We start from the raw sequence: 26603 nt of genomic DNA on the forward strand, positions 1-26603 counted from the left end.
AGGTATGTTAAAAATATGAATTTCGCTCATGAGTAAAGTACCTTTATATTTCACAATATCGAAAAGGGTCATTAAGAAAAATTATTTGGAATTAAAAATTATGATATAATATGCAATTACATTCTTCTAATTAAAAAAAAATAAAGATTTTAAAATTTTTTCAAATTACGGATACTCTTGGATATCCTACAGATATCTTGTTTAAAAATAGTCCTAGATTTTTTTGGAATACACCATTTTAAAGCAAAGAAAATATGCTGTTTTCTATTATGCAATGTATATACCTAAATATACAAGAAAAAAAGTCGTAATAAGAAATTTAAAAAATAATCATAAAAAATATCAAAAATCATTAAAAGTATAGAACCTTGAAAAAGCATAACTTGCTTCAAAATATTCAAGCAACCTTATAGAATAGACCATTTTAAATATAATTGACTCGTCTTTCTAATAAATGTACCATTGCATTTACCTAGAAATGCGTAAAAAAGTTACAGGACAATGTTTGCGAAATAATGGGGAAAATGGCCCAAAAATGCTGTAAGCGGCGAATTTTGAAAAATTCTATTTTGGAAAAGTTCTATTCCCAGAGACTTCTACTAAACGTCATTTTAAAGAGAAAGGATGTAAGTTATTTTTTGATAAAGCAATGTCTATACCTATATCCCCGTGGAAAAAAGTTATGGGACAAAAAACAAAATTGCTTTCTTTCGTGTTGTTGTTGCTTTTCTTTTGAATATATTTTTGTAAATAAAAATATTTTTGACTTTAAAAATGTAATATTTCGATAGTAAGTTTAACCTGGAACAATTTTCCTGTAGACGTCTTTGTACCAAAAGTGCATAGAACTAACCCTAATTCACCCTGTGCCTAGGGACTAATTCACCCTTTTCTCAAACACGCACCCATTTAAATGGTAGCACTCCACGGTTTCTTCAAATTTAGAGGTCCATTGGCTATATGAGACAATAAAATCCCGTTAACGTTGTAGTTCCTTTTAGCTCTGTTATTTTGAACATAATCAATAGCCTAAATGTTGACAATATTAAAGTTTAAAATGTTATTTTATAATTTTTTACAACTATGTAGTTTTTTTAGGGGTAGTTTTCACCCCTAAAAACCAGAAGCGTACAACGGCTCAATATAGAAAATGAACTAGAGAGTGAAATGAGGCTAATCCCAAATTTTTGTACAAATTGATGCTGGACGAAAAAATTGCGAGGTTTTGCCATTTTTTCAGTTTCATTTCCTCGACTATTAAACGAATTTGAAGTAAATCCGAAAAAACTTCTAGAAACTTGTAATATGTAACCTGCATCAAAGTACATAATATATTATTTTTGTTTGGCTATTTCTACGCCTAATAAATGGTGTCTATAAATCGGAGTTTTTTTATGAAATTTAAATTATGGATGTGCCGTGTTTTGACAATATCTTGTTTATAATAGCAAGAACCAGAAAAACTTGAAAAATTTTTATGTCTGAGAGATTTAAATTTAAAGCCATTTGGATAAATTTTGTTATGACTGTGATGTTCTTATTTTGGGCACTACAGCCATTGCAGAAGAGTCACATTTGATAACATTTGTAATTCATCATTATTAAAAGCTCTTATTCTATTTTTCACATCACATGGAGGCTTCTGGTAACGTTTTTTTATATAGACCCACAATGAAAAAATCAATTTTAAATATATAAATTTTAATTTTTAAGAGTATTTTATACAATTCTCCTGTCACAGTGACAGTTATCATACTCCTTCGATACATCTAAAGGTGGAAAACTACATAATGTAATGTTAATTTAAACGTGTACATATTAGTCCATTCTTTCACGGTTTTTGCTCTAAATTTTAAAGAACCGCTTGGATTGACATGAAATTTGGCATGCTTATAGCTTACATGTCAAAGAAAAAAAGTGATATTGTGCCGATGTGTGCTTTTGCCCTGGGGCGACTTTCACCCCCTCTCGGGGGTGAAAAAATATATGTCCAAAATAAGTCCGGAAATGGGTAAACTAACTAATTTTAAGTAACTTTTGTTCCATAGAGCTTTTTCGCCAAGTCAACACTTTTTGAGTTATTTGCGAGTGAATATGTTCATTTTTCAACAAAATAACCACATTTTTAGACGGTTTTTCGCAAATAACTCAAAAAGTAAGTATCTTGTCGAAAAAAACGTTCTTGGCAAAAATATAGCCTATAAAAAAGTAAAAAAAATGGTGTACGCGTTAGGTCTCTGGATCTCGTAGAACTAGAGTTAGCCAATGAAAAATAGATTCATATTCACCAAATTTCAAATAGAATATTTCGACGTGAAATATCGAAAAAATTAAGCACTTTTTGGGGAAAACCCATTATAACTTTTTTAAAGTCTTTAAAAAAAGATTTATTTCTGTTTTTACAAAAAGTTTCTAGCATTAAATTTAAGCAAGTTACGCTCAAAATAAAGTTGGTTCCTTTTGTTTTTGCAAAAAAAATCGGGAAGACCAACCCCTAACTAGCAACTTAAATGAAATTAATCGTTACCGCTCCACAAATTATTTTACTTATGTTGTGTTTATATGATCTGTAAGTTTCATCGGTTCAAAGTGCTTATTTTTGAAAAAAATTGGTTTCAAAGTAAAATTTTTAAAAATTTAAATTTTGAAAAATATGCTTTTTTTCAAAATAACTTAAAAATTGTTAGAGATACCAAAAATCTTGAAAAACAAAAAAAGTCAGATTTGCTTTTCTGAATATCATGTATTTTTTTGTTTTTATGTTAGACAAAAATTGATTAAGATTTGGTGTTTCTAAATTTGCAAACATTCGTGATCAGTGACTCGTTCAACCCCTTTTAACTACAGCCCTTTCAATAATAAGGACTTTGAACCGATGAAACTTACAGATCATATAAACAATATATACACGAGTCAAGAAACTTGTGAAGTCGTAACGATTAAGTTCATTTAAGATACTAATTAGGGGATGATTTTCTTGATTTTTTTACCAAAACCAAAAGGGACTAACTTTATTTTGAGCGTAATTTGTTTAATTTTAATGCTATAAATTTTTTTTATAAAACAAAAATAAAGTTTTTTTTAAACACTTTAAATAAGTTGAAATGAGTTTTCCCCGAAATGTGCTTCATTTTTGGTGATTTCACTTTAAAGTATTGCATTTGAAATTTGACGAATATGAACCTATTTTTCATTCGCTATAACTCTGCTTCTACTAGAGACGGGTACCCCGTCAAAATAGCCCCGTCAAAAAAGCTCCGACAAAATAGCCCCGACATAATATCCCGCACACAAAATAGCTCCGACAAAATAGCCTGCAGACAAAATCGCCGCGGAATAATAGCCCGCGGACAAAATAGCCCCGAAAAAAAAGCTCCCTTCAGAATTCATCATGAAATAATTCCTTAAAAATACATTTTTTCGGAAATGGTAATTATCCTCTATTCAGATGTTTATCTTAACCACATTAAATAAAAATTGTCTTTTCAGAGAACTCGAGTCCTGTCTTTCCTGCCTCTTGGAAGTTTGAACAATAAAGTTAAGCAAAAATCAATGTTAATTTATGATATAAACATTTTTTTCTGTTTTCGGGCAACAGTAAAATGCATTTTAAATTAAATAAATTAAATACATTCTTCCTTTTTGTCAAATAATTTAAATTAAAAAAAAGTTTTTGGACACCTTGTATAAATAATTATGTAATTGTTTATAAGAGGCTGTTTTTGCCGGGGCTATTTTAGCCGGGGCTGTTTTGACCGGGGCTATTTTGTGTGCGGGCTATTTTGTGTGCGGGCTATTTTGTCGAGGCTATTTTGTGTTGAGGCTATTTTGACGGGGCTGTTTTGACCGGGCTATTTTGACGGGTCACGGTAGAGACGTGATATATGCACCATTTTTTTTTAAATTTTTTACAGGCTATATTTTTGCTAAGAATGTTTTTTCGACAAAATACTTACTATTTGAGTTATTTGGGAAAAACTGTCTAAAAGCGTGGTTATTTTGTTGAAAAAATGAACATGTTCACTGCCAAATAACTCGAAAAGTATTGACTTAGTGAAAAAACCCTATAGAACAAAAGTTACTTAAAATTAGCCAGTTTATCTATTTCCTGACTTTCTTTGGACGAATATTTTTTCACCCCCAAGAGGGTGTGAAAACCACCCACAGGGCAAAAGCACATATCGACACAATATCACTTTTTTTGTTTGACTTGTTAGCTATGTGTATGCCAAATTTCATGTCAATCCAAGCGGTTCTTTAAAATTTAGAGGTTTTGCAATATTTTACCGTTAAAGAACGGACTATATATCGATAATTTTCACTTCTACTAGTTTCATCTCCTTTTACTTAACAATGTATTATGTTTACCATCTTTCGCGTTATTTTGCCGGTTATTAGCGGGATTATCACTGTATATCATTGGCGTAATCTAGAACGTACAGTCTGTTTGTTAATCCTCAGTAAATTCTGAAGAGTTATCCCCATTGATTTATCTCTCGCCATTTTGAAAACTGCATGTGATTCTTTTTCCCCGTTTACTATCAACTTGTTTATACTCTGTACGGATGGACGGACTTATAAGGCCTTTAACGGCAAATTATCATAAAACAATTGGATATGCGAATGATTTAATCATCTCGCAAAGAAACGGTTTGCCTTCGGGTTCATTATTCTTCCTTGGATGAGTTATTCTAGTTTATTTTTAAATATTGCGAAGAAAAGCTTCGTAGACATGTTTAGAAAATTGTAGGAACTTTATCTAAAAACTCTTCTTTTCTATTTACGTGGCATTATCCTCGTATCAAATCATTATTTCCCCAGTTTCTTTATTTTGTCGTAAATCTGACAACGTCGAACATCCCGATCTTTCACGCGGCTTGCGCTGCTGCTGCCGGTCGGATCGATGATTGAAGCAGGACTTCTAATCCTGCGCGTTTTTATCGATCCTGTTGCATCCTCCTACATTGGCGTAGCTGAAAAATTCGTAATCTGATTAGAAATATGTAAAATGAATATATTTTTTAGTCTTACGTCCGTTAGTGACGCAATTATCAGTTTTATTTTCGCCCACTTATATGTAAATTAAGGATAGAAAACTGATATTTAATAAATATGCAGTTTATAATAAAATTACACCGGAAAAGAATTGTTTGTTACAATTTTTATTTTATTAAACTTGTTATGAGAGTTAATCACAATTTTAATTGAAAATACAGTGGAACCTCGATAACTCGGATTAATCGGGACCGTGGCCGATCCGGGTTATCGAAAATCCGAGATAGCCGGAGAATATGGTAAAAATTAATACAATATGGTATACTTACAGATAAACTCCATTAGAATTGAAATAACATGAAATATATTTATAAATATGCACAGTACCTACTCATAAAAATTACTAAAAAAAAACACCAAACACAAACGTAAGCAAACGGAAGCGAACAATACAAGACACCCAATACAGTCACAACGATGTAATGTTATTTAAGAACAGTGAAAACTAAAGACCATTGTTTATAAAAGAATTTTTTAAATAGTCTTTCCTAAACAATGCTAAGACAGCTTGAAATAAAAAGGAATAGGTACTACAGACAGGTGCCTGTTGTTTCTGCGGCGTGTGCTATGAGTCATTTTTAATATCCTATAGTTCAAATTACACACATACACATTATCTCTCAAATATTATATTACATACATTTTTATTGTTGAAAGGTTTGTCTGATAATTAACTACTTTGATGGGAAATAAGCCACAATTAAATTGAAAAATAATTTTATTAACGTTTCACGACGCCCAAATCAGGTCGTTGTCAAAATACAAAATATTGAAAATCAAAATGTTTATCTGATGAAAATCGGTCCGGGTTGGCCGGACTTCCGGGTTATCGGGGGCCGACTTATCGGGGTTCCACTGTACTTAAATTTTGTTGTTGCTTTTATTGTATTTTATACTTAACTGACATTAACGAATTGATTACCGACATAATTTTCTTTGTCGCATGGACCAGGACCGATGACACTGCAATAGCTACATTCCGTTGTTCAAGACAGAGAAAATGAAAGGAAGGAAAAGAAACATATAAAAAAGCTCTTATTACATTTAATTTCCAATCTCATTGCTTTCTCTGCAGTGGGTTTTAAATCTGTTTAAAATAACGTTACAAAATATAATACATACATCCCAACATATTCAAAAACAAAACCCACTAAATGATTTCAATAAAAACATTTCAGCTTGTTTGAGAAATGTGCCTGATTTAGTCGCAGTAAAAGCGGTTTATCGTATTGCTTGTGTGTCTACTTTTTATAAGAAAAGACTGAAAGAAAAAGGCTAGCTCAGCAGGTAGTCCTGTCGCCAGGGGGGGTACAACGGCCTCCTTAATTCAGATGGACTTACCCAAGTTTTTTTTATATATTTTGACCCGTAGAATACGAATTTTTTGGGTAACAGTTGATCCGGATGTCGATAAGATTGTTATAGACAAAGAACTTGAGGAATTACATAACAGTGATTTCTCGCAAAACAAAACATATTTTTGTATTTTTTGGGTCATTTTAAGCAAAAAATATTCCTACAAGTTTTTTCGTAGAATGCATAGTTTTCGAGATAATCGCGGTTGAACTTTCAAAAAATCGAAAAATTGCAATTTTTGAACCCGAATAACTTTTGATTAAAAAATAAAGTAGCAATTCTGCTTACCGCATTTGAAAGTTTAAGTCAAATTATATCGGTTTTGATTATTTGCATTGCTAAAAATTAATTTTTTTATTGTTAAACTAATCTATAAACACATAGGTTTCCCGTGCCTAATACATGCGTTTTACCGCATGCTACGTAGAAATTGCCTCGCTTGCACTTGTAGCTACTCTACCTACTCGTTCGATTTTAAATGAGAAATCATAGAAAACATCACTCACATACTAGGTGTTTACTACAGTTTACAGCTTTGTTTAACAATAAAATAATAAATTTTTAGCAATGCAAATAATCAAAACCGATATAATTTGACTTAAACTTTCAAATGCGGTAAGCAGAATTGTTACTTTATTTTTTAATCAAAAGTTATTCGGGTTTAAAATTTACAATTTTTCGATTTTTTGAAAGTTTAACCGCGGTTATCTCGAAAACTATGCATTCTACGAAAAAACTTGTAGGAATATTTTTTGCTTAAAATGACCCAAAAAATACAAAAAGATGTTTTGTTTTGCGAGAAATCGCTGTTATGTAATTCCTCAAGTTCTTTGTCTATAACAATTTTATCGACATCCGGATCAACTGTTACCCAAAAAATTCGTATTCTGCGGGTCAAAATATATAAAAAAAACTTGGGTAAGTCCATCTGAATTAAGGAGGCCGTTGTACCCCCCCTGGCGACAGGACTAAGGTGAAAACGCTAAGAATTGTATTAATTATTTGATTACCCTATATAGACCAGTAAGTATCTGTTTTTAGGTGGATGTGAGAAGTGGCATTCAGATTTTTGCGAATAAACTTAGGTGATATAGTCTGTTCGCTAAACTCAGACGCAACTTTCTAGATATTTTAGTCGGATAATTACTAAATAGTTAATAATCACTAAATAGTTAGTAATTTTGCCAATTTTTGCAAAATTGGCCAAAAACAAAAAAATTATCGACTAAAATATCTCGCCAGTTGCGTCTGAGTTAAGCGAACCGACTATAACTTCGTTAATAATAATTGATTTATGCTCCTTCTCAAATATGCCCGGAACATTAATAAAAAAAAATAAAATATTTAAAAATTTCAAAAATTTTCGCTTTTTTCTACTTTTTTGCGTATAACTTAAAAACTATTCATTTTAGAACAAAGTCATATAGGAATAAAACAAAGATAATTAAATTTTCTATCAAATGCGATTGGTTAAAAATGTCTTAATTTATCACCCTTGCTTCAAAATAGCAATCAATATAAAATAAGGGGGCAAAACAAGCCTGTCCTTATTCAATGATTTTCCATCACTTAGGTTACACTTGGAACCTTCCTAATTCGCTTAGAAAATTTTTGTAATGTGCTAAAACCGTACACCAAATTTCATTAAAATTGACTTACTAGATTTTGCATAATAATTTTGCAATCTAAACTTTTTTTAAAAAATTAAAATTTTTTAAAATCTTGCACAACAAAAACTGGAACATACAAAGATTTGTCAATTTTTTTACATATTACTCCACCTATCTAATGCACTTTACAGAATTGAAATCGGATTATTTAAGCAGCCTCAGCAATGTTTTAAAGTTATAAACAATTTTTTGGCTTATAAACAAATTAGTGCTGTGGCCACGAGGGGGTGCTACGGGCTCCTTTATTTAGATGGACTTACCCAAGTTTTTTTATGTATACCCGTAGAACACGAATTTTTTGGGTAACAGTTGATCCGGATGTCGATAAGATTGTTATAAACAAAGAACTTGAGGAATTACATAACATCGATTTTTCGCAAAATAATTTTTTTTTGTATTTCTTGGGTAATTCTAAGCAAAAAATGTTCTTACAAGTTTTTTTGTAGGATGCATAGTTTTCGAGATAAACGCGGTGGAACTTTCAAAAAATCGAGAAATTGCAATTTTTGAACGCGAATAACGTTTGCCGACAGCATTTGAAAGTTTAAGTCAAATTATATCGGTTTTAATTAGTTGCATTGCTAAAAATTAATTTTTTTATTATTAAACAAAGCTATTTGTTTATAAGCCAAAAAATTGTTTATAAATTTAAAACATTGCTGAGGTCCCTTAAATAATCCGATTTTAATTCTGTAAAGTGTATTAGATAGGTAGAGCACCTCTTTATATTATGTAAAAAAATTAGCCAACTTCTAAATGGTCTACTTTTTGTTCAGAAAGATTTTAAAAAATTTGAACTTTTTTAAAAATATTTAGATTGCAAATTTATTATGCGAAATTTATTAGGTCGATTTTAATGAAATTTGGTACACGATTTAAGTATGTTACAAAGAATTTCCTAAGCGAATTATTAAGGTTCTAAGTGCCACCAGAGTGGTTAAAAAATATTGAATAACAACAGACTTATTTTGCCCCCTTATTTTGTATTTATTGCTATATTGCAGAAAAGGTAATACCTTAAGACATTTTTTACCAGTCGTATATCATACAAAATTCAATTATCTTTATTTTATTTATCTACGACTTTGTTCCAAAACGAATCGTTTTAAAGTTATAAACAAAGAAAGCAGAAAAAAATCGATGGTTTTCGAAATTTTTAAATATTTTAATTTTTTTATTAATGTTCCGGGCATATTTGAGAAGGAGCATAAGTCATTTATTATTACTGAAGGTGTCACCTAACTTTATCTGCAAAAATCCGACTGCCACCTCTCACATCCAAAAATAGACGTTTTTTCGCAGATCCTTACTGGTCTAATAGGCCTGGATCCCGCGTACAAAAAAAAGTTAATTAATAGCAAGCTGAAAATTTGTTAATAGCTTAACGGTGTCTTGTCGGACAAACTTTGATGTATGGAAACACTGGAACAGGGGAAGTTTTAATTGTGGAACAGGTTAAAAATTTGGAACGTCAGACTACGCAAACGTCCCATGTATTTTGTCGTACAGAACTTCCAATTGATTTGTTACCCTTTCATTAAACTCTCATGCAAAAATCATACTGGTATTTATCACCAACTGGGCATTTTAATAAGTCCGACACGTAGAACATGTCAAATGACAGGAATTATGACAGGTGATAAATAGCAGTCTGATTTTTGCATGAGAGTTTAATGAAAGGGTGTAACGGTCCGAAAATTATTATCATTTTTGATTCACCCTATATGCTAAACCCGTTTCAGAAATTGTATTATGTATGTCATAGGCAGAAGTTTTGTTTCTCGTGAATAGATAAATTTTTATTTCTCCACGTGTTTATGTTATTTCGAACCGCCAAAGTGATGTTTAGCTATAAATCTTTCACTAATGTGTTTTTGGCGACTGTGAAACTGGGAAATGTTTATCTTATAGAGATATAGAGGTTCAGAGTTTTACCAACAAGTCCAAAAGTGTCAAAAGAAGGCCGTACGAACTACTAAAATCGGTTTTGTTTATTCTCTTGGTGATTGGATGAGCTGTTTCTGGTGTACGCCAGAGGATTTAACCCAGAGCGTATTTTGCATTTTCCTATTTGTCAAGATTTTGATTGAGTAAGTGACTTAAGTATATAATTGGTTGTTCAGGATTATTGATGGAGAAATCAAATGATTTTGGAAGGGGCGTTTGGTTTCTGAAGATTGAGTTTAGGAGATCGAAAAAGTCAGTCAAGTTTGGGAAGTTGAGGAGTCAAGTTTGAGCCGTCGACAATTCAGGTTTTGGATTGAAGAGTTCTATTCCTGGACTCATCAAGTGAAGTTCGTTTGGAATGTAGTTGCAAGTTAAGTTTCTTCGGCCGGCTGATAATGCTTGTAGTTTAGCTCAGCCCGGCATACATGGCGGCTTAGAACGTGGACTCCGGCATTTTCGCTACTGTTAGGCGGATGCCGATATTATTATACCACTATTGGTATAATTTTTTCTTACATACAGTCAGTATTTATCCAGGAATTATTCAGAAGACAATTACAAGTTTTTTTTGTGTTAGCAGTTTCTAACATCATAGTTAAAGCTTGGAGTTGCTTTTGTATTTTTGATCCCATTTAATATACTAAGTTTCTTCAATATTTTGTTCGAGTAGTGCCGTTTTGTTTTAAGAAGTAAATGCTGAATTTTTCTATAAACTATGGAAATAACCATTGATGTACTGTTCATGTATCTATTCCTTTGTAAAGTGACATTTAGTGAAGTGTCACTATGCCTTGGACTTTTGAAAACCAACCAAGAGAAGATACAGGACTAGTATACAAGGTATTATTTTTTATGTAAACTTTTAATTCTTTTTGGTAAACATGATCTCTTATTTTTGTAAAATCGCAAGAGGTCGCAATTCTTTTTAATTTAATCTTATCTTGTTTCAATAAATAATGTTTGATTCATTGCAAAATACAATTTTATTATTGTCTTTTCCCTTTCTCATGTTTCGTAAGTACAACAAAGAATTTTCTGAGCAAAGACATAGATAAGGTAAGTCACGCCATATTTGCTTTCATTTAAAAGTGTTTTATATATTTTGTATTGACTATGTTTTTGTTAATTTTTGATTTAGCTATCTTTTCTTTTACGTTTCTATTTTTGTATATTTTTGGTTCCCATAAGGAAACCAGTGGCGCCCAATATTTTATTTCTTTTCATTTGATACAGTAGAACCCCGATTATCCGTGCTCCTCGGGACCGAAGGGTGGCACGGATAATTCAAAAGCACGGATATTCCGAACATGTATTTCTTATGTATAATACATATGTCCGTATACACATACATATGTACCTACCATAAAAAATAACAGAAGAAAATAAATCTTTCATTATGAGTCTCTCGTTCGCCATATAGAGTTTCCGTCAAGTGGTTTACGATGACGCTATTTTGATAAAACCTCAAAAACGCAACTTGAGTAATAGAAAATCATAGCACGGATAATCCGCACCCGGATAATCGGGGTTCTACTGTATTTTTATTTGATTTTTCTAATTTTTTTTTTATTTCTAAGCTAATAAGAGGATATTAATATCACCCCATTAAGAACCACTCCCATATCTCTTCCGTACTGAGCAACCGAGGACGTGTTCTTCAAATTGTGTAACACGTTAATATCCCCTTATATGACATATCAACATCTTGTCAAATTCTATTTTCCATTATTCCTACAGGGTGAACTTCGTCGTTACAGGGGTAACAAATCAATTGGAAGTTATGTGCGACAAAAGACAATGGGACGGTTTCGTAGTCTGACGTTCCAAATTTTTAACCTGTTCCACAATTAAAACTTTCCCTGTTCCAGTGTTCCCGTACATCAAAGTTTGTCCGACTAGACACCGTTAAGCTATTAACAAATTTTCAGATTGCTATTAATCAACTTTTTTTGGTACGCGGGATCCAGGCCTACTATCTTTTATGAGATTTTCTATGATATAATAAATATCCTTTAAGGAGGGGTATGGTTTGAAATCAACATATCAAGCACATTTTTGTGAATTTTTTTCAAAGCTATGGTAGAGTTATTTTATTTTTAAATTAAATAAACATATTAAGTATAATTCAAAGAATATTTAAGAAAAAATTCAATCAAAAATATTGTAAAATAAGCCATTGGTGACAAATTTTGACAGGCAGCTAAAAAAAATGGATTTTGCGGTGGACATCAGAACTCATCACTGGATCATACGAAACAAAAAATTCAAAAAGATTTAATTAGCTTATGAGTTTCACGAGGTAACAACGTTGAGTTTTTTTATTTTTAATGATTTTTGAATTTTTGGTATCACTCAGAAGTCAAAAATACGAAATTTTTGATAAAAATTTTGTGAAAACCAACAGATTTAATATTGTTGAACAAAAAATAAGCACAAAACGAAAAATATCTCAACGTTGTTACCTCACGAAATGCCTAAAGAAAATCAATGCAAAATTTCAGGTACATCGGTCAAGTAGTTTTTCAGTTACAATGTCCACCGCATTTGAAAAAGCAGTTTTGAGAAAAATGCGTTTAAAGTTTTGACAACTGCATCTTCATCTTCTTATTTGTCTGCCAAATCGTAAAGTGATGAACATTGGAATATGTTTTTTGAATTGCGGAGTAATCTACAAAAGAGAAGGCGAACATTTGTTTAACGTTTCTCACTACGCTCAAGAGTGTTGGCGCGAAGCCGCGGCAAAGCGGGTCGAAGGTAGGGATATTCAACACTCTGTATCTCGGGTAATTTTACTCCGATCAATTTGAAATTTTCAGAGAGTATTCTTGAAAGTATGCACTTTTATTTGAAATAATAGAAAAAATAAACATTTCTACCCGTACCCCCCCCCCCTTAAAGTACATATTGTAATCAACTAAAAACAGGGAATGTCACATCAGATAAACACCAATAAAGGTTTAATTCTTGTGATATCTTAAAACTACTTAGGAGATTCTTAGCAGGATTCTAACAATGTTTATTCTATAATCTTAATAGTATAATATTAATCTATATTAACGGATTAATTTAATAATGCACCAAAAAACTGCTGGAAATGATACAAACTTATAATATTCCTTGTTTTATACCTTTCTGGTTATTGTCTTGAATCGATAGGCTAGTCGATAGTCCTCAGTTTTTGCTACCAAATTGCGAGAAAAGCCAAAATTCATGAACAATTAACATACTTTTTTTCCCTGTACTCTTCAACTATTTTCCAATGTTTTTTTTTGCAATCTCTATGTTCCACAAATTAAAAAAAAATTTTCTTCAAATGTAAAATTCGAAATTGTTGACATTTATGTGCAGTCGGACAAAAAGACGAGTACAAATTAAATCATGGTTTTTGGTGCAGTAAAGGTAAAAAGAAGTATCCCATATGCATCGGTACATTTTTTTGAAGGACTGCAAGAACCCATCAGAACTGTATTTTATATGCAGTGGAACCTCGATTATCCGTCTCTCCATTAACCGTCAGGGTCCGTACATAAGTTTGATTGACTACATAAGCAAAAATTGAATCATTAATTCATTTTGTTTGAGCATTGAGATAAGCCAAACGAATGGTTAATTTGTGATGTGGATGCAAACAGCTATCAAATGCTGACAAATGATGAAATGGCAACAGAGGCGCCATTCAGAAGCTGATATAGACTTGGAATTTGACGGTGGCAATGTCGATGATGCTATTGCAACTGACACAGATTTGAAGAAGCTAAATTTGAGTTAAGAAGCTAGAGAAGCTGCATGGCACATCCAACAATTTATCGAGTGGTATTACTTAACAAGGAGAAGCCAATAAAATAGCATGATCTTACTCCGATTAAGAAATTCAGCTGTTGCAAAATGTGAAGCAACAGTAAAACAAACAAAGATTTTAGAATATTTTAAACCAACTTGATTCGATTGCCCATACCTACATAAATCCTTCTTATATTGTGAAACAAAAAATACAAATAAAATTTAAGAGTTGTACTCTGACCTTTTAATTTTTTATTAATGTTCTGTTAACCGTCTTTTCGATTATCCGTCATACCCTTGGTCCGGTGACTGAACGGATAATCGATGTTCCACTGTAATGTCGTTTTGGGCAGATGAAATACCAGTTAAAAGTGCCGCAGAATTAATTAAAACATAATAAATAAATAATAAAATTACTTGATTGAATTTTAATAATATCTAGTATGAATTTTAAAAATAAAAAAAACATCTCAGAAATCGTGATAAACCGTTTTTACACTTAAAAAGTTACCCTCTTTCACTTCCCGACCACAGATCGCCCATAAATAATTATTTTTCCTTTAATTTTTTGGTCTCAAAAATGATCAGCCCTTGCCTACGAGAGATACCTACATCTCTCAGCGCTTTTCGATGTCCAGGTAAAAATCACCACCCCCGTCAAATCGATCGCTACAACGCCTCTGCTTATCGGCCGCGTCGGCGTTGCGACGTGTACGGCGTCGTCGTCGGCGAACGACGCGCCGCGACGGTAGCGTTGTAGGTGTCTAGGTGAAGAAACTACCTCGACTTCGATGCGGATCGCTTTTCAGTCGTTGAGGTGTTGCAGCAGGACCAAAGAGCCCCAACATAACCAAAGTGCTAGAGTTCGAGGATTCGAAGGGGCACCAAGCCTACACAGTGCTCATGGTGTCCACTTTATACGGGAATGTTCGCTACAGTATGTACCACACCAATTCCTTATTTTTCTCTCTTTCTATAGACATATTTATTTAACGTCTACGTGCCAGTATGGCTTACTTGACTCGCTGACTTGACTAAATAAGTTTTGAGTTTCTTATGTAAATGGAAAGGCAAACGATTTAAAATACCAAATTTTTTTGATTTTCTATCGTAGATATTCTTAATTATACTCAAACATAACATATCTAGCTAATATTTCCATATCGGTTGATGACACTATCAAGAAATGTCAATATTTTTGCCAGTTCAGTAAACCTCAGTTAAACTTGCTCAGTTCATCTTCGAAAAACCGATTTTTTTGATTATTTATCATAGATATTCTTATTTATACAGAAACATAACATATATCTAGCTAATATCTGCATATCTTTTGATGACATTAATCAAGGAATGTCAATATATTTAAGTATATTCAAATGGGAAATAAGCCACAATTTTTCCTAAAAATGATTTTATTAACGTTTCGACGCCCAAGTCGGGTGTCGTTGTCAAAATACAAAATAATACTAAAATAAAGAAAATACCACAATTAGTAAATCAGTAACATATCTAGTTAGTACATATTTAGTATTTTAGTATTATTTAAAATTTAAAATATCAAGTCAGAATTTGGTATTATTTTTGAGAATAAACTAAATGTAAACCCAAATACTTACGATGTCGGGATAGTATCACGAGGTTTTTCCTGGTTTTCCCTCGTGATTTACTATGGAATTTCTAACGCGAGAATTTCAGTGCCACCGTTGCATTTGGTTGTCTTTTTAAAGACAGATCACATGCTATGATTTTTTGTGGCGGATATTCTTGAGTTGGGATTGATTTCATGTAATCGAATGAACTATCTTTTAGTAAAGTCGTCCCAGGAACGCAACTCATCAATATTGGCAATATCATTTTAAAGTCGTCTACTTTAAAATGTATAATACGTGTCTGAATTGCCGATATAAATGAGTCAGATTAAATAAATTATTAGAAGAATTTTTTACTAAGCAACAACATTTTTGTTTATTTAGTATTATTTTGTATTTTGACAACGACACCCGACTTGGGCGTCGAAACGTTAATAAAATCATTTTTAGGTAAAATTGTGGCTTATTTCCCATCTGAATATACTTGATTATAAAAACGCCACAAGAAAATAGCTTCAGAACAACGTCAATATATTTGCCAGTTCAGTAAACCTCAGTTAAATTTCAGTAAATTTTCAGCTCAGTTCATCTTAAAAAAAAACAATTTTTTTGATTATCTTTTGTAGATATCTTATTTATACCTACTCAACATAACATATCTAGCTAATATTTCCATATCTTTTGATGAAACTAGCAAGGAATGTCAATATGTTTGCCAGTTCAGTAAACCTCAGTTAAATTTCTGTAAATTTTCAGCTCAGTTCATTTTAAAAAAACCAATTTGTTTGATTATTTATTGTAGATATCTTATTTATACCTACTCAAGATAACATATCTAGCTAATATTTCCATCTTTTGATGACACTATGATGTCAATATGTTTGCCAGTTCAGTAAAACCTCAGTTAAATTTCAGTAAATTTTCAGCTCAGTTCATTTTAAAAAAACCAATTTTTTTTAATATTTATTGTAGATATCTTATTTATACCTACTCAACATAACATATCTAGCTAATATTTCCATCTTTTGATGACACTATCAAGGAATGTCAATATGTTTGCCAGTTCAGTAAACCTCAGTTAAATTTCAGTATAATTTCAGCTCAGTTCATCTTAAGAAAACCAATTTTTTTTATTATCTATCCTAGATATTCTTATTTATACGGAAACATAACATGTCTAGCTAATATTTCCATATCATTTGATGACACTATCAAGGAATGTCAATATGTTTACCAGATCAGTAAATCATTAGTTGAACAATTTTTTATTCTACGGTTTTTGTCAGATAATGTAATGTAAGGAAAATGTTAAACATTATGGATTCGTTCGAGATGTGTACACCATTTCTCTATTATCTCTTCTGTCAATAGATCCCGTTCTTTATCGACGTTACTTCTTGTTTTTATTACCTTTGAGACCTTTTATCGCCGCCGTTTACGAAAAGTATAACTCCGAAAAATGCGGCAAAGAGTAGAACTTTCAATGAACGCTGCGAAAAATATTATTTTCGATTATATGATTGTGAGAATTATAATCTCTAATAAAATGTTAGCGAAAAAATTTATTTTTTGAGGATTATCAGCAAAAAACATCATTTCTGTTTGTGGGTCCACGAAAATTATAATTACTAAAAAGTTCTTAGAAATAATTGTTTTGTCGGCAGAAACAGAAACAAAGGAAAATAATTGTTTTCGTTGGCATCTATTATGAACTAAATCTTTTCGTCATATTTTTGAGTTATAATCTTCGCGGACACGCATATAAAAAAAAGTTGTATCGCCAACACTTATCAAAGAGTTATTATTTTCACTGGAAATGTATTAGGAATCACGTTAATCATATGTACCAGCGTTATAGCTATAGAATAATTTTTGGTTCCTCCTGTTGTCTTTTAATTTGTCACCAAAATGATTTTCGTTTTACTTCCAATATTATCTTATTTAATGTTTTCCTCAGCTCCTTATAAGTTTAAAATCTTCATCTGTTCTATTACTTATTTATTTTAGCATACTTCTTGGCTATTTTTATTTTTTCAATCGGTATGATTTTATCATTTTATATTGTTTTATTACGCCACTTTTCATTGACCATATGAGACAATACAATCCCGTTAACGTTGTAGTTCCTTTTAGTTCACTTATTTTGAACATAATCAATAAGTGGTCGAAAATATTTTCTGGGTATTTTCCGGGTATTTTCTTTTAGTAAACATATGAATGTTAACGTCAAACGATTATGTCACGTAGTTCCACAATTGTGTCTTCTATTGAACGATTAATGAATTTATTACACATTTATTCTTCTACAATATCATTTTTAGCAAGACGAATTCCAGTATATGGAAAAACGTGTCAGGTACAAAAAGTACAGTACTCTTTTTATTATTTCTGTATTATTAGACATTTCGATCAATCATAAACGTCAATATCTATTTGTTATGTCATATAAAATGTAAAATTTTTGTATAAAGTTAATTTTTTTTCGCCTATTCAAATTTTCCATGCTTTTTCGAAGACTTCGGGGTGGTACCCGTAGTATGGCAAATCTAACATTACGAAAAATGTTAAATCCTGACTCACCCAGTAATAATTAAAAACGGATAAGAAAAATTTTATCGGATGATTACGTATAAACAAAATTTTGGTACATTTTTAAAATTCAAGTAGATAATGAATAGGGAGACCTAGGAAATGATAGCTTTGCAGGTAGGTTAAAGGATTTTCCATGCAGTAGAACATTAATGTCATATCTGTCAGTTAAACTTTCATAATATGAAAAGTGTTAATGGCCTTACAAACTTTGAACAAAAAACGTAAGTAGAAAAATTTATGAATTTTCCTCTTGTTGTCGTTAATGGACGCAATTTTAAAAAGTACGTAAAAATATCTGATTACTTAGGTAATCATTTTCAAAGATTTATAAACGTAAGTAAAAGTGTCATACTGGGTAAATTTTTATATTATTAATACAGGGTGTAACAAAAATACAGGTCATAAATTTAATCACATATTCTGGGACCAAAAATAGTTCGATTGAACCTAACTTACCTTAGTACAAATGTGCACATAAAAAAAGTTACAGCCCTTTGAAGTTACAAAATGAAAATCGATTTTTTCCAATATATCGAAAACTATTAGAGATCTTTTATTGAAAATAGACATGTGGCATTCTTAAGGTAGTAGTATCTCTACAAAAAATTATAGTCAAATTTGGACACCCCATAAAAATTTTATGGGGGTTTTGTTCCTTTAAATCCCCCCAAACTTTTGTGTACGTTCCAATTTAATTATTATTGTAGTACCATTAGTTTAACACGATATTTTAAAAACTTTTTTGCCTCTTAGTACTTTTTCGAAAAGTCAGTTTTTATCGAGATATTTTGAATATTTGTCAAATCTACCACATATTTGTATATGGCTAAGTACGATTATGGAGACTTGGTAAGAATATGAAAATTTGTTTATGATTTATATTTTTAGGTATATTTTGAACCATATTAAAAAAGAAGTAATATCTCGATAAAAAGTGCCTTCTCGAAAAAATACAAAGAGGCAAAAAAGTTTTAAAAACACCGTGTTTAACTAATGGTACCGCAGTAAAAGTTTAATTGGAACATACACAAACATTTGGGGGGTTTAAAGGAACAAAGCCCCATAAAATTTTTATGTAAACATATTAAAAAAAGAAGCCGCATCTCAATAAAAACTGCCTTATCGAAAAAATACTAAGAGGCAAAAAAGTTTTAGAAATATTGAATTTAACTAATGGTACCACAATAATAATTTAATTGGAACGTACACAAAAGTTTGGGGGGGTTTAAGGGAACTAAACCCCCTAAAATTTTTATGGGGTGCACAAATTTCACTATAATTCTTTTTTAAGATGTTTCTGCCATAAGAATGCCACATGTCCATTTTCAATAAAAAATCTCTAATAGTTTTCGATATATTCGAAAAAATAGATTTTCATTTTGTAACTTCAAAGGGCTGTAACTTTTTTTATGTGCATATTTGTACTAAGGTAAATTAGGTTCATTCGAACTATTTTTGGTCTCAGAATATGTGATTTAATTTATGACCTATATTTTTGTTACACCCTGTATAAATGCAAGTTCCTTAGAACAGGTTTTTTTATTATGTTAGTTCATATCAATCTTTCCAGCACTAGTTTAGTGCATCAATCTTCTAATTCTTCGAGAATTTTTTATTTTTGCCAATTTTCTTGCTACCTTCTCTATTTTGTTGGGCCTCTCATTCAATAGATCTATTCTAGTATTTATTTTTTTCCGATGTTAGTTTCCAGTTTGTGTTTGGTATTTTTGGACTGTTGCAGAGACTTCAGGAAACATCCTAACTGCTCTTAAACCTACCAGCCAATATTCTATTGTATATCAGAAGTATTTCTCATCGCATCAAATTCTTCCAGGGAACTCTAAATCATTACAAACTACATATTCTGAAATCTTATAGATTCCTTCAAAATATTCCAGACGGATTTTGAAATGTACAAAATCTGATAAATCGTAAATCAGGTTGCTCTCAAGTATTTCAGAGGTGTCTAGAATATTCAAGAAGCGTGCCATATCGCACTGACAGAGTCCCCAAAATGATTTCAGTATGTTTCGAAATCTTCCAGAGTCCACGTAAAACATTGCAGCCCACTTTGAAGTCTTTCAAAAATCTTTGAAACATTTCAGGATGCACACACCTTTGATGCGATCCCGAGGTGCTACAAAACGCTAAAATAGTCCGGCCAGACCTAAAATCGTACATGGTCTTATAAAACATTCCAGGTAGTTATTAAATTTTTTCGAATGTCCCATTCCAAGCTGCTCCGAAATGTCTTCTAAATGTCTTCCAAATGTCTCTCAAACATTCAAAGAAATGAAAGATGCATTTCATGTCATACTGAATTACACTCTGGGCCAAAATTAACCGGCCACCTTAAAAATGGGTCATTTTTGATGTCTTATATCTCCTAAACCTGTTGTCCGATTTAAGTGATTTTTTTAATATGTTATAGCCTTATTCCTAGACAATATCTTTATAATAATATTGTTGCTAAACAGGTAAATTTTCATTGTCACCCGGGTGTACCGGGTGTGTTTTTTTCTTAAAGTTTGCATCACCCTGTGGAGTATTCTAGCATGTGTAGAATACTGAAATTAAAACCTAACTTTTATCAACATTTTGTTTTTTGATTGATTCGCTTATGTTGGATAATAAAAAAGTTAGGTGCTTTAACAACTAGACATGTTTTTTATCAATACAAGGTGTTTTTAAAAAATTTTGGCAAAGTTTAAAAGGTAATTCTGCATGAAAAAATAATGGCAGTTTGCTTTATAAACTTACGTCCGCAAATGCTTCGTTTCCGAGATAGGGGGTGTTGAAATTTTTCTGACAAACTGACGATTTATTTATTGCAGTAAAACCGGTTGAAATGTGCAAATGCAATTTGGTGGGTTTTATAACGTAGTTATTGCATATTTTTTGACATACAATTCAGAATTTAATATTCACATTTGGCTCGCATGCGGGTAATATGAGCCATCATATTACCCGTATGCGTGCCAATGGTGAATATTAAATGCTTAATTGTATGCCAAAAAATGTACAATAACTACGTCTTAAAACCCACCAAATTTCATGTGCATGTCTCAACGGCGCAACACCAATAATTAATGTTTATTTAAAAAAATTCCTGACGCCGTGGTGGTTAATCGATTTTAGTTTTGCAAATTGCAAATGAAAGGTATAGTACACTTCTATAAGCAAAAAAAAAATTCAACTTGCTATCTGCTTTATTTTCAGTCCTGTAACAGTTTGAAAAAATGAATTTTTTTTGCGAAAGCTGGATTGCAAAATTTATTTTGCAAAATCTATTAGACCGATCTTAATGAAATTTACAGTTTTGTTTAACTGTATCATATAGTTTTGCTGGGTGAAATTTGAAGGTCCTAAGTTTAACATAAATGGTCGAAAAACGTAAAATGCGAATACTTGTTTTTGTATAGTTTTTTTCCCAATTATTGCTATTTTGCAACAAGGGTGACTATTTTTTAAATTTTCAACCAACTCTATATTGTAGGAAATTTAATTACACAACTTTCATGTCAATACAACTTTTCTCGGAAATGAATACTCTTAAAGTTATAATCAAAAAACGAAGAAAACAATCGAATTTTTCCTTAATTTTTTGACATTTTGATTATTTAAACAATGTTCCGGACCTTTTTGAGAGGGAGGATAACTCAAATATTATTATTTGAGTTATTATCAAGCAATTTCTGCAAAAAAATTTGAGTCACCTCTCAACGTCCAAATGTACTAATATTTTTACAGATCCGCCCTGGTCTAAACCTCTTGGATGGCATTGCGCTAAACCTCGACCGCGACTTACCTGCTCTGTTCTCTCCCATTCACTACAATGTGTTTGTTTTACATGGATATCGACCGCGACCTCTACCTTCACCTCCACCGCGACTTACTGGGTCTCGGTGGAGGTGGGTGTGTAGGTCGCGGTCGATGTCGATATCCATGAAAAACAAACACATTGTAGTGAATGGAAGAGAACAGAGCAGGTAAGTCGCGGTCGAGGTTTAGCGCGATGCCATCCAGGAGGTTTACATCGATGCTTTTGAAAATAAAATGAGTTTGTTTTACATGGATGTCTACTGCGCGGCCTACAAGGATGCTTTCCTGTGATTGATCCGTTGTTCGAAGCCAAATTGTTATTACCTGCGCTATCTGAGTTGATACTTTTGATATAATCCCTTTTTTAGTTTATTTTTGAATTTCTAAAGTAATTAAATTCAGTAAATTTTTGAAATATGAAGGAGGATCTGATTATTTACAGCTGAAATTTCTTCACTATCATCACTTGACTGACACAATATCGCAAAAGCACAGTCTTTTTGTCATTCAAATTTCATTAACTACTTCACTTGATAGTGGTCCTAGTTCGACTGACAGCGCCGTTGACCTCCTTGCTATGTGCAGTCGATATCAACCGCGACTTAACTAGTGGCATCTACCGCGACCCACACCTCCATCTCGACCCACTTGTTCTGTTCTTACCCTTAAACATTCCAGACAGATCTGGAATTCTTCGAGAATCCACAAAAACGTTCCAAACTTCTCTGAAATCTTACAGAATGATCGTAAAAGTTCTGTTCTGAAGACTTTTCAAAAATGGAAAACATTCCCGAACATACCAGAAACATTTCTTTTGGCACTGAATTCTTCCAGACCCCTCTAAATTATTGCAAGATGGTCTGAAATCTGCTCTGAAGTTTCCCGAAATTTTTAAAGTCTTCCAGATGGCCCTTAAATATTCTAGACACGCCTGGAATTCTTCTAGGGTTCCCAAGAGCATTCCAAATTGCTCTGAAATCTTCTAGAATGACCGTAAAGCATTGCAGGCTGCTCTGAAGTCTTCTCAAAAGTGGAATGCATTCCAGAAATATTTCTTGTGTCACTAAATTCTTCCAGAGTCCTCTTAAGGTAGGGTCTTTAACGACGTTCTACACCTTCGGCAAAGAATTAAGGATTTGCATGAAATTTTAATGTTATAGTTTACTTCAAAAAACTAAGACTTGATTTTTTAAAAATTGTTTTACCGTGCCGTTTAATTACTATGGGCCATTCCACGAACATACGCCTGTTTTGGATTACTTCGACAACGAATATTTTACTGTGCAACATAAGAAGTACGAAAGTAAATGGCGCTAATAATTAGTCCAATAAACAACAATGTAATTTGCAATTTACTTTCGTTCTTCTTATTTTGCACAGTAAAATATTCGTTGTCGAAGTAATCCAAAACAGGCGTATGTTCGTGGAATAGGGATATTAAGCTTCAAAGTTAAGTTTTAACATGGGCTCTTATGGAAATTCTTGAAAAGTTAATAACTTTTGACCCAAATTTACGATTTTTAATTATTTGTGCTTAAATTGAAAGGTTTTTTGTATGGAATAACATATTAAAAAATGAGAATTATTTACCGTACCATTATTAAATAAAAGTGAAAATACTGTTTCGAAAATACTGTTTCGCTCTTAAAAAGTTAATAACTTTTGACCCAAATTTACGATTTTTAATTATTTGTGCTTAAATGAAAGGTTTTTTTGCAAGGAATAACATATTAAAAAATGAGGATTGTTTACCGTACCATTATTAAATAAAAGTGAAAATACTGTTTCGAAATCATGTTTCGCTCTTAAAAAGTTAATAATTTTTGACCCAAATTTACGATTTTTAATAATTTGTGCTTAAATTAAAGGTTTTTTTTGTAAGGAATAACATATTAAAAAAATGAGGATTGTTTACCGTACCATTATTAAATAAAAGTGAAAATACTGTTTCGAAATCATGTTTCGCTCTTAAAAAGTTTTGACCCAAATTTAGATTTTTAATAATTTGTGCTTAAATTAAAGGTTTTTTTTTGTAAGGAATAACATATTAAAAAAATGAGGATTGTTTACCGTACCATTATTAAATAAAAGTGAAAATACTGTTTCGAAAATACAGTTTCGCTTGCATATAAGTTTCCCCCTCTTTCCTCTGAGAGGCATACCCCGCAACGAAGGTGTAGAACGTCGTTAAATCAAGCTTTCTTCAACGGTTGATCGTTTTTGAACATTTATTCGTTTTGTAGTATTTTTTTCATTTTATTTTGATAGATGTTAGCACCAGTGAAAATTTTTTATCGTTCATCTGATCCTCGGCACTTTCACAGAATCTACTCATTTGTTCTGTCCACTTTTCTTTATAGTCCGTTCTTTAACGGCAAAATATTGCAAAACCTCTAAATTTTAAAGAACCGCTTGGATTGACATGAAATTCGGCATACACATAGCTAACAAGTCAAAGAAAAAAAGTGATATTGTGCCGATGTATGCTTTTGCCCTAGGGGTGGTTTTCACCCCCTCTTGGGGGTGAAAAAATATTCGTCCAAAGTAAGTGCGGAAATGGATAAACTGACTAATTTTAAGTAACTTTTGTCCTATACAGTTTTTTCACTAAGTCAATACTTTTCGAGTTATTTGCCAGTAAATATGTTCATTTTTTCAACAAAATAACCACGCTTTTAGACGGTTTTTTGTAAATAACTCAAATAGTAAGTATTTTGTCGAAAAATCATTCTTAGCAAAAATATAGCCTGTAAAAAATTTAAAAAAATGGTGTATATATCACGTCTCTATACCTAGTAGAAACAGAGTTATAGCTAAGGAAAAATAGGTTCATATTCGTCAAATTCCAAATGGAATACTTTAACGTGAAATAACCAAAAATGAAGCACATTTCGGGGAAAACTTATTACAACTTATTTAAAGTGTTTAAAAGAAGTTTCATTTTTGTCTTATAAAAAAAAAATTTCTAGCATCAAAAGTAAATAAGTTACGCTCAAAATAAAGTTAGTCCCTTTTTTTTGGTAAAAAAATCGGGAGAATCGCCCCCTAATTAGTATCTCAAATGAACTTAATTGCTACGACTTCACAAGTTTTTTGACTCGTGTATGTATTGTTTATATAATCTATAAGTTGCATCGGTTCAAAGTCATTATTTTTGAAAGGGCTATAGTTAAAAGGGGTTGAACAAGTCACTGATCACGTATGTATGCAAATTTAGAAACACCAAATCTTAATAAATTTTTGTCTAACAGAAAAACAAAAAAATACATGATATTCAGAAAAGCAATGCTGATTTTTTTTTGTTTTTCGAGATTTTTGGTGTCTCTAACAATTTTTAAGTTATTTTGAAAAAAAGTATATTTTTCAAAAATTTAAATTTTTAAAAATTTTACTTTAAAACCAATTTTTTTTAAAATAAGCACTTTGAATCGATGAAAGTTACAGATCATATAAACACAACATAAGTAAAATAATTTGTGGAGCGGATTAATTTCATTTAAGTTGCTAATTAGGGAGTGGTTTTCCCGATTTTTTTTGCCAAAACAAAAGGGACCAACTTTATTTTGAGCGTAACTTGCTTACATTTAATGCTAGAAACTTTTTATAAAAACAGAAATATGTAAAGCTTTTTTTAAACACTCTAAAAAAGAGCTTTTTTTAAACACTTTAAAAAAGTTATAATGGGTTTTCTACAAAAAGTGCTTAACGACGTTCTACACTCTACACCTTCGTTGCGGGGTATGCCTCTCAGAGCAAAGGGGGAAACTTATATGCAAGCGAAAGTTGGTAACAATGCATTTATAGCAGAATACTCAAATCATATGTTTCAGTATTGAATACTTTATAAAAATAAATTATAATAAATTACGGAAATTACGGAATAAATTACGGAATTAATTATAATAAATAAATTAAAAATAAATGGTACGGTAAACAATCATCATTTTTTAATATGTTATTCCTTACAAAAAAACCTTTAATTTAATTGAAGCACAAATAATTAAAAATCGTAAATTTGGGTCAAAAGTTATTAACTTTTTAAGAATTCCCATAAGAGCCCATGTTAAAACTTAACTTTGACCCTTAATAGTAATTAAACGGCACGGTAAAACAATTTTTAAAAAATCAAGTCTTAGTTTTTTGAAGTAAACTATAACATACTAAAATTTCATGCAAATCCTTAATTCTTTGCCGAAGGTGTAGAACGTCGTTAATTTTTTGGATATTTCACGTCGAAATATTCTATTTGAAATTTGGGGAATATTTTATTTTTCATTGGCTATAACTCTGGTTCTACAAGGTCCAGAGACCTAACGCGTACACCATTTCTTTTACTTTTTTACAGGCTATATTTTTGCTAAGAACGTTTTTTTCGACAAAATACTTACTTTTTGAGTTATTTGCGAAAAACCGTCTAAAAATGTGGTTTTTTTGTTGAAAAATGAACATATTCACTAGCAAATAACTGGAAAAGTGTTGACTTGGCGAAAACGCTCTATAGAACAAAAGTTACTTAAAATTAGTCAGTTTACCCATTTACGGACTTATTTTGGACATATATTTTTTCACCCCCAAATGGGGGTGAAAGTCACCCCCAGGGCAAAAGCACACATCGGCACAATATCACATTTTTTCTTTGACATGTAAGCTATGCATATGCCACATTTCATGTCAATCCAAGCGGTTCTTTAAAATTTAGAGCAAAAACCGTGAAAGAATGTAGTATTTAGTTTAGTTTTCTGAATCTCCCCTTTGGTCCCCCTAAAATAGATCGGCATATAAGTAATTATGA

General features: G+C 31.6%; 1 protein-coding gene across 3 annotated transcripts in view; it reads left to right on the top strand.

The window, feature by feature from the left end:
• Positions 1-26603, top strand: part of LOC114325401 (eukaryotic translation initiation factor 5) — a 66309-nt gene that overhangs the window by 9998 nt on the left and 29708 nt on the right. The window contains exon 1 of one of the 3 annotated variants that reach the window (XM_050654394.1): positions 14620-14745. The exons of the other annotated variants lie outside the window; for them this stretch is intronic. The gene's annotated coding sequence lies outside the window, so the exon portion shown is untranslated. Of the gene's footprint in view, positions 1-14619; positions 14746-26603 lie in introns of those variants that run through there. 3 annotated transcript variants of the gene reach the window in all.

Source organism: Diabrotica virgifera, chromosome 6 (genome assembly GCF_917563875.1).
Source record: "Diabrotica virgifera virgifera chromosome 6, PGI_DIABVI_V3a".
In the NCBI taxonomy this organism is placed as follows: domain Eukaryota; kingdom Metazoa; phylum Arthropoda; class Insecta; order Coleoptera; family Chrysomelidae; genus Diabrotica; species Diabrotica virgifera.